Source organism: Bison bison, unplaced genomic scaffold (assembly GCF_000754665.1).
Source record: "Bison bison bison isolate TAMUID 2011002044 unplaced genomic scaffold, Bison_UMD1.0 scf7180017864281, whole genome shotgun sequence".
In the NCBI taxonomy this organism is placed as follows: domain Eukaryota; kingdom Metazoa; phylum Chordata; class Mammalia; order Artiodactyla; family Bovidae; genus Bison; species Bison bison.
The window spans coordinates 374,218-383,895 of NW_011494853.1; the positions used below are offsets into that span (position 1 = coordinate 374,218).

Below are 9,678 nucleotides of genomic sequence, written 5' to 3' on the forward strand. Positions count from 1 at the left end.
TACCACCGACTGTTTTCTCTTGTTCAGGGCAGAGAGATGCATACTATTGTACAGCCTGGCTCACAGCCTTCAATTCCCTGTAAGTACCCATTCTGTTGCACCTGAATTTCCCACTCCTGTTCTTTACTCTCCTCTGATCCAGGGAATGTATCACCTTTGAAAGTTATGGGCTTTCTCCTCTGTTTACACATACTGACAGCTGAGAGATACCCATCACTCCCATGTTTTCTCCAGCTCTTCAGATCCTTGAAGTTTCTCCGAATTAATCAGGATTTTAAAATTTGTTGTTTAGGTATTCAGTTCAGTTCAGTTGCTCAGTCGTGTCCGACTCTTTGCGACCCCATGAATCGAAGCATGCCAGGCCTCCCTGTCCATCACCATCTCCCGGAGTTGGTGGACGTGCATATATTGTTGTTCAACTACACCTCTACCTACTTCCAAAAAGTTTTTATCACCCCAAAAAGAAAGTCCTAAACCATTAAGCACTCAAACTCACGTCCATCGAGTCGGTGATGCCATCCAGCCATCTCACCCTCTGTCGTCCCCTTTTCCTCCTGCCCCCAATCCCTCCCAGCATCAGAGTCTTTTCCAATGAGTCAAATCTTCGCATGAGGTTAATTCACATAAATAAAAATAAAGTATACAATTCAGACTTCCCTGGTGGTCCAGTGGGTAAGAATCTGTCTGCCAAAGCAGGATAACATGAGTTCAATCCCTGGTCTAGGAAGATTCCATATGCCACTAAGCCCTTCCCTACAACTACTGAATCCGCACTCTAGAGCCTGTGCTCCACAACAAGAAACGCCACTGCAGTGAGAAGCCCACACATCACAAGCAGAGAGTAGTATCCTCCGTTCTCCCTAGTTAGGAAAGCCCGAGAGCAGCAATGAAGACCCAGCACAGCCATAAGTTATTAATTTAAAAATATACAATTCAGTGACATTTAGTGCATATATTGTTGTTCAACTACCACCTCTATCTACTTCCAAAAAGTTTTTATCACCCCAAAAAGAAAATCTTAAACCATTAAGCATTCATGACTATTCCCCGCTGCCTCAAGCACCTGAGTAACCACCAATCTGTTTACTGCCTCCCTGGATTTATCTATTCTGGATATTTCATGTAATATCCAGAATGGAATCATACACTCTGTGGTCTTTTGTGTCTGCCATCATCAGGTTTTAAGGTGATCGTATGGGACATAAATGACTAATAGAAGCAACTTCTACTTCTTTTTATGCTGTAGCAGTACCTCCTGTAAGGAACCTGTGGATGGAGGTCTAAAGTAACCAGGACAGGGACGTCCCTGGTGATCCAGTGGTTAAGAATCCACTTGACAATGCAGGGGATGTGGGTTCAATCCCTGGTCTGGGAACTAAGATCTCACATGCCATTTGGCACAACCAAAAAATAAAAATTAAAAATAATGAAATAATGAAATAAAGCAATCAGTAACCAGGACATTTGAGTAGCAGAACCATGTTCAATGTCAGCAAAGCGCTGAGTGCACTGAATGACTTTCTGACTATGCCAAGTTGACAATTCCTGCCTTCCGTAACAAAGTGAAGACCTCCTGATGGTATATTTAGTCCACGTGAGGATGGGTTGGGGGAGAGGAAAAACAAGGGGATCTTGAAGGAGGAGGAAACCTGGTTCACACACTAAGGAATCTGGGGCTGTTGATGTCAAATAAATGCTTCTCAACTTCCTAAGATCCTGAAATTAGTTAAATCAAGAAGCAGTGTGATCTAATTAGTAGCGATGGAATGACTATTATAAGGCAATGATCACTACAGACCCTCAAAAAAGGTGAGAACTGAGGAGAAAGAATGTGCCAATATGATGCCAGGACTTCCTAAAGAGAGGATGATCTGATACTAATGACTGTTGGTGAGTAGTCAGAAAGAGTAGAGAACAGCGATTCTGCAAGTAACATTTAATTTGCTATCCTTGCTTCAGGACCTATCCCTTATTCATTTTAGAGCTATTTTTAATCAAAATTATCTCTACCAGTCAATGAAATCACATCATCCTTTATACTGCATCACTGAGCATACAAATAATATGGAATTTGGTTTTCCAAATGCCCACAAAGAGAAAGAAAGACCTGTACGTTATTTGAAGCACTTCTCATTTCCCCTGGCATTTCAATTGTCTATTAAGCAAGCAAGCAAACACACACACAGATACACACAAATGTTTCAGAAGTACATAAAGTCACACAATCATAGAATTTTAGAGCTGGGGAAGACCTTGAAGGTCCTCTAGGCAATGAAAACTAACCACCTGCTTGGAATTAATGGGAATTTGTCAAAAAAGCAGAGTACTGGGCTGTACTCCAGAATGACTCCAAAATCTGTAGGAATTAAACACTGGAATATGCAATTTTATACACTTCCTCAGAGTATGAGAACCTCAAAATTACTCACATTTTATTACTTAAAAAAAGTATTTTATTACTCACATTTTATTATTATCAGAAAACTTTGAACCATGGGAGCAGATTACTTTGATGATCATAATTTATGTTTTTAAGGTATCTGATCTTCTTAATACTTTCAGCTTCTATAAGATACTATTTTATCAAAACAGTTGTTGTTTATAGAATACCTTCCATGCACTAGACCACATGCAGAACCTCTTATTTAAATTACTTTTAACGAGGGCTTTCCTGGTGGCTCAGTGGTAAAGAATCCACCTGCCAGTGCAGGAGACACGGGTTGATCCCTGGTCCGGAAAGATCCCACATGCTGCAAAGTAACTAAGCCCATGGGCCACAAGTATTGAGCCCACGCTCTACAGTCCAGGAGCCACAACTACTGAGCCCACACACCTATAGCTGGTGCTCCGTGCTCCACAACAAGAGAAGCCACTGCAACAAGAAGCCCTCTCACCGCAACCAGAGAGCAGCCCCTGCTTGCCGCAACCAGAGAGCAGCCCCTGCTTGCCGCAACTAGAGAAAGACTGCAGCAACAAAGACCCAATACAGTCAACAGTAAATAACTTATTCTTAAAAATTACTTTCCACAGTCTTAAGATAAGCATTTCAACTCTTTGGCCCTCAATGTTCACATCTGAAAATTGGGATAATAGTTTCTACCTCTTCGACTTAAATGAGATAATATGTGCAACTTGCTTACACAGAGCCTATCATAAAGTGCACAAAAATTGTTAGTTATTATTATTATTTATTCACATTTTATACATGGGGCAAGTATAACATATGGCAGCAGGCAACCCACAAAGACAGTTCACTAAGAAATGATGGAGACAGAACTTAAGTCTTCCTGTCTTTGATTACAAAAACCTAACTTTTCACTCTTTCTTGTATATGCGTGATCAATGAAGCTTTAGTTAATGTTCCTATCAAAAATAACTTTTTTTAGACCTTTGGCCAGCCCCAGGCTTTTGATGAATGCTTCTGTGTTCTTTCAACCTCAGTAAGTTCTGGGCAGCTGCACAGCAGAGACTGAGTGAGTAATTCCTGTATATGTCCCTCAACTTTTTCATACCCCAGAGAAATTCAGTAATATGGCTGGCAGTAAAGTGAGAAAAACAAAAATTGGGAAATGCAGAAGTTGAAGCACTCCAAGACCACACTTTAACCCACGCGGAAACCTTTTTGGGCTCTTTTCAAAAACAACAAAGTATCATATTGAACAATCTACCTGGTGTCCAAAAATAGTGGTCTAGGGAGTCATTGTCTGAGCATCTCATCTCTCAGACACAGGAATGCGTGCCCTGGAGAACTACCAGGGGGACTTCTGGCCATAACGAAACCCCAGCTTGTGTTTCTCATGAAAGTCCAGTTGGTGGTGAAGCCCAGATGTCCAGGACAACTCAGCCACCAGAGGCACAATTTCCAAGTCATGTTGTTTCCGTTAAAAATAACCTAGCCAGGTAGTCCTGTGGTTTCCGACTTTTTAAGAGAAGTTGGTGAGGGAAGAGGGTAGTTAGTAAGGAAAATAACTTTTAAAAATACCTGAAGGAAACCCCATTTTTTGTTAATCTCACTAACTCCAAATCTCCAGGAATGAAAAATGCTACTGTCATGATAAGAGATGTACTTTTTTTTCTCCTTTAATAGAAGAAAGGTGAGCAGGTACTATAACTTTCTGAGAAATAAGGTTATTTTCTAATGCTGGATGAGTCAGGCTTCTAAAATAATTCTTACAGCCATTATGCAAGCTATTTAACTCTCCATTTGTTAGAAAGCATTTCTTAAGAAGCTTATATGAATATGAATGACATCTCATTTTTTTAAAAGAGAAAAACTGAACTTGTTTTTTAAAAGCACAAAAACCCTACATACTAAACTTGTACACATCAAGTATTGGTCCAATCTTACATCAGTTTATTTACAATTAAACAGCACCATGGTTTTCTCAATTAGGTTAGTTAAACATGCCCAGAAAATTGTTATTCAAAGTCTATGTTCCTTTAAAATAAAATTAACTCTTTAACTGAGCTCAAATCCTCAACAAACAAAAAACCTTTTACCAACCATAGATAATTATATCACCAAATTTACTTAAGAAAAATAGATTTGAACATTTTTTTTCCTCCAGTTGACAAACTTTGAGAGATACTGCTGTTTAATGTGGCACACAAATTAAGAAACATTTTGATAACAGGGGCATTATACTGAAACACCCTCACATACTTCCACCTCCACGTATAAAAATATCTCTTTGGAATCAATGCTGCTATCTCCTCTTGAATTTGACATTTCATTTTTATCTGTCATCATTGTTTTCTTACAAGCCATCACTCATACCAGAATAAGCTATCATCGTGGCTAAAACATATGAAGCACATGTCAAAGCTCTGTGTTTGCTCATGTTGTTTCTGCCAACTTGGAGAGAGGATGAGAAATTTTATCAAACATATTCATGTATTCCAGATACTAAGCTTTCACACACAGTAAAGCTAAGCAGATTCTTGGAATGACTTTGTGAAGAATTCTTTCCCAATGTCATGTGCTTCATAAGTGAAAGGTACAGACCCAGGACCCAAGATTTCAGACTATCCTCCAGAAATTCTCTGCTCTGTACGTTTTTTTCCCCCTTTTTTTGGCCACAAGGCATGTGAGATCCTAGTTCCCCAACCAGGGATTGAGCCCATGCTCTCTGCATTGGAAGGGTAGAACCACTGGGCCATCAGGGAAGTCCATCTGCTCTGTACTCTATTAAAATTCTATCCATTCATCAGAATCTTGATTGAGAACTCAATCTAGGGAATTCCCTGGCAGTCCAATGGTTAGGACTTGGCACTTTCACTGCCAAGGTCCCAGGTTCAATCCCTGGTCAAGGAACTAAGATCCCACAAGCCAAATCACTTGGCCAAAAAAGAAAAAAAAAAAAAGGAAATCAGTCTATTGTGAAGCAATAGATTGTGAATTCTTTTCTTCCTCTGACTTCATCATACTAAGTGGGCAGTGGTATCCTCTTACTAGGATTAAATAAGAGGTGAAGAGATCACTGTATGGGACGCTTTACCAAGAATTTTCTACAGAGAATCATGGAATCATTGTTCCTCAATGTGTTTTTCCATTGTTCCTCAAAGTGTTTTCCCATTAAACTTTCCTATAAAAGAGAAGTAAAATAAGGAATGCTGAGCATCTTAAACCAGCCACATGTTGGGCTGAAATGTCTTTGGAATCTGTTTTTTCTCTAATGTTAACACGATGCTCTATTTACTTGTGGGCCTGCCAGATGTTGACTTACCCTCCATGTGTGCATGGTAAGTTGATTCAGTCGTGTCTGACTCTTTGTGATCCCAAGGACTGTAGCCCTCCAGGCTCCTCTGTCCATGAGGATTCTCCAGGCAAGAATCCCGGAGTGGGTTGCCGTGCCCTCCTCCAGGGGATCTTTCTGACCCAGGGATCAAATCTGTGTCTCCTGCACTGGCAGGTAGATTCTTTACCACTGAGTCACCAGGGAAGCCCTATATTGCCATGTACTCACATTTAGGCATGAAGATATGCGTATCCAATGAAGATATGCGTATCCAGTTTTTAGAAGCACAAGGCAGTCGTCCCTTCAATTTTGAGATGCAATGATTCTCTCATTTTTATTTCAAGTCTTTTATTGACACTTAATTCTTTTATGTTGTCATTTAAGATCACCTATTTTAAAGCTTGAAAGATAAGTTTCTTGAACTATAATATGCATCATTGTTCCCCTTCAAAGCTCAGCCTTATGCTTTCTCATAATAATCCTTCAATAAGTATTAAATGAATGAATTTCAGTTTTCAAAGATGCTGTTTATAAATTACTTATAAAAGCACTTTTTGAATTATCTCCAAAGGGGTAAAACATTAAAACAAACACAATAGATTTTTTTCCTCTCCCACAACCTTCATTTTCAAGTACTGAATTTGTGTATGTTGGAGAGAATCTTCTTTATGCAATCTCTACACTGAAAAGTAAGATTTTCAAAACAAGAGACAGTATATAAAAATGTACATTGAATTGTACATTATTAGATTCTACCAATGCTTTGATGTTTTTGTTGTTCAGTTGCTCAGTCATCAACCCTATCAAATCTAATTTATGAAATAGAATTAAATAAATATCCACAGATAATTCTAGTGGAGGTGATGGAATTCCAGTTGCTCTATTTCAAATCCTAAAAGATGATGCTGTGAAAGTGCTGCACTCCATATGCCAGCAAATTTGGAAAACTCAGCAGTGGCCACGGGACTGGAAAAGGTCAGTTTTCATTCCAATCCGAAAGAAACACAATGTCAAAGAATGTTCAAACTACCACACAATTGCACTCATCTCACAGGCTAGTAAAGTAATGCTCAAAATTCTCCAGGCCAGGCATCAACAGTATGTTAACCGTGAACTTCCAGATGTTCAAGCTGGTTTTAGAAAAGGCAGAGGAACCGACTGATGTTGAAGCTGAAACTCCAATACTTTGGCCACCTGATGGGAAGAACTGACTCACTGGAAAGGACCCTGATGCTGGGAATGATTGAAGGAGGAAGGAGAAGGGGACGACAGAGGATAAGATGGTTGGATGGCATCACAGACTCAATGGACATGGGTTTGAGTAAACTCTGGGAGTTGGTGATGGACAGGGAGGCCTGGCATGCTGCAGTTCATGGGGTCGCAAACAGCCGGACATGACTGAGCAACTGAACTGAACTGAACAGATAATTCTGCTTCTGGAGGAATGGACTTGACTGCCACCTTTTTTTCTTTCTTATTTTGGCCAAGCTGTGAGGCATGCCTAGTTCCCTGACCAGGGATCGACCTATGCCCCCTGAATTGGGAGTATGGAGTCTTAAGCACTGGACCACCGGGGAATTCCCAAATTTTAAAATTTTGTGTTTATTTTTTTGCCACAACTGGTGGCTTGTGGGATCTTAGTTCCCTGACCAGGGGTGGAACGGTCCATGGCAGTGAAAGGCCACCACGATCGCCATCTTTCTCTGTTCTTCCCCACGATGCCTGGTCTTATATGCTTCCCAAAACACAGTGTTTTATTTCTTTTTGCTGCTTGGCTGAGACTCATGTCCCATTATTGAACTGAGAGGTGGGGAAACATTCTGGCGAAAAATGGCCACCAGAGACTCTTTCAACAAAACAAAGAGCTCCAAAATCCACGCTTCAGTTAGGGTTAGATTTAATTACTTGCTAGACCAACTGTCTACATTTTTATGTGCAAAAGAAATCATATCTTGCACAAGCAATTTATTGAGTCTGTCTGACATACACAGCCAAACCCAATTCTAACGACACAGTCAATATCGGGGGGAAGACTCTTCTCTGCAGCTCTGATGAAGATTTCTAAATGGATATGGTCAATCTGACTAAGATCTGCAAGGTTGATTTTACCAGCAAGATAGCATTGCATGAGCTTTGAAGTAAGGCAGATCATAAAAAGGAATGAAATTCTGATGCATGCTCTAACATGGATCAATCTTGAAAACATTATGAAAAGTGAAATAAGGCAGACACAAAAGGACAAAGATTGTATGTTTCCACTTACGAGTGTTTACAATCATCATATCCATATAAGATTACCAGAGACGGCCAGGGGGAATGGTGAGTTACTGTTTAATGATTATGGGGTTTTTTGGGGGGTCATGAAAAAGGTTTTTGATGGCTGCACATTGTGAATGTAGTTAATACCACTGAATTATGCCTTTTAAAATAGTTAGAGGGACTTCCCTGGGGTCCAGTGATTAAGACTCTATGTTTCCACTGCAGAAGGTACAGGTTTGATCCCTGGTCAGGGAACTAAGATCTCACATGATCTGCAGTGCAGCCAAAGGGGGAAAAAAAGTTAGAATCCCAGAAACCAATCCAAAACTAAACAGAAACAAAGCAGGTGCATCAGCAGCCAGTCTGTTTTCCTATTTCTGCCTGGAACAAAAGGGCATAATTTGAAGACAGAGAATATACAAAAGGAGCTCATCAGCGTTGTCAGATCACGTCAAGTTCCCACCATCAGTTTCAGGAACTGAGCTTCCCACTGGGGTAAGTTGGGAAATTTTTTTCTAATTTTCAGATTTTGTCATGTTACCATCTCTGAGAATTAATATTTAAACTTCTTTTGGAAGGATGTGTGTGCATGTCACTCTCTAGACAATCAGTTGATAATATAGTAAAGATACTACTCATATCTGAGGAAACAAGAGGATCAGATTTTACACGCCCTTGGATGATCCCACCTTGGCCTCTGCAGAGGAATTTTTTTTTTTTCTATTTTGGGGGGTCATGACACACTGCCTGTGGGATCTTAATTCGCTCAATTAGAGGAAACTAAACCAAGAATTGAACCAGCGAGCTTGGCAGTGAAAGCATGGAGTGGTAATCACTGGTGTGCATGCGTGATAAGTCTCTCAGTCGTGTCCAACTCTTTGCGACCCTATGGACTGTGGCCCGCCAGGCACCTCTGTCCATGGGATTCTCCAGACAAGAATACTGGAGTGGGTTGCCATGCCCTTCTCCAGGGGATCTTCCCCACTCAGGGATATCTCCAGCATTAGCAAGAGGGTTCTTTATCACTAGTGCTACCTGGGAAGCCTGCTAACCACTAGACCACCACCAGCAGAATCCCTGCAGAGGAACCAACCTCTCATGGACCTAAGACTCAGTGAACATAGACAATTTCGTATTTGAAGTTATAAGTGCTAAATAAAAATATATGTTAAGGAAGTGGAAAGAGAAAGGTCAGGGTGATGGGATATAGTGGACATTTTAGATATGAGACGAGAAAAAGTCTCAACTCGATACAAGGAGTATCTGAGTAAAGACAAAGGACCAAGCAGTAATGATAGTAAGAGGAAGCTTATTCCAGATAGAGGGACAAGCAAATGCAGAGGCTGATGCCTGTGTGTTCCTTGTGCAGAGCAAGGAGAGCGGTAAGGCAGGCGCAGAGGGCCGGGCAGAGGGTCTGGGGAGCCATTTGTAAAGATGTTGACTTCTTACTGAGAAAAAGAGGGGTCAGGGAGAATTGACAGCAGAGTGACACGATCGAAAATATTTCAAAAATAGGACTTCTCAGGTGGCCCCGTGGTTAAGACTCCACACTTCCAATGCAGGGGGCATGGGCTCAGTTCTTGGTAAGAGAGTTAAGATCCTGCATGCCATGCAGCCAAAAAGGAAAATAAATCTTAATAAATATATATATATATATATATATATATATATCCCCCCCACC

At 40.6% G+C, this 9,678-nt stretch overlaps 1 non-coding gene across 1 annotated transcript; it reads left to right on the forward strand.

The window, feature by feature from the left end:
* Window positions 1-5,241: 5,241 nt before the first annotated feature.
* On the forward strand, window positions 5,242-5,314 carry TRNAE-UUC. Its single transcript has one exon. It is a non-coding gene; the product is annotated as a tRNA-Glu (tRNA).
* Window positions 5,315-9,678: the final 4,364 nt, after the last annotated feature.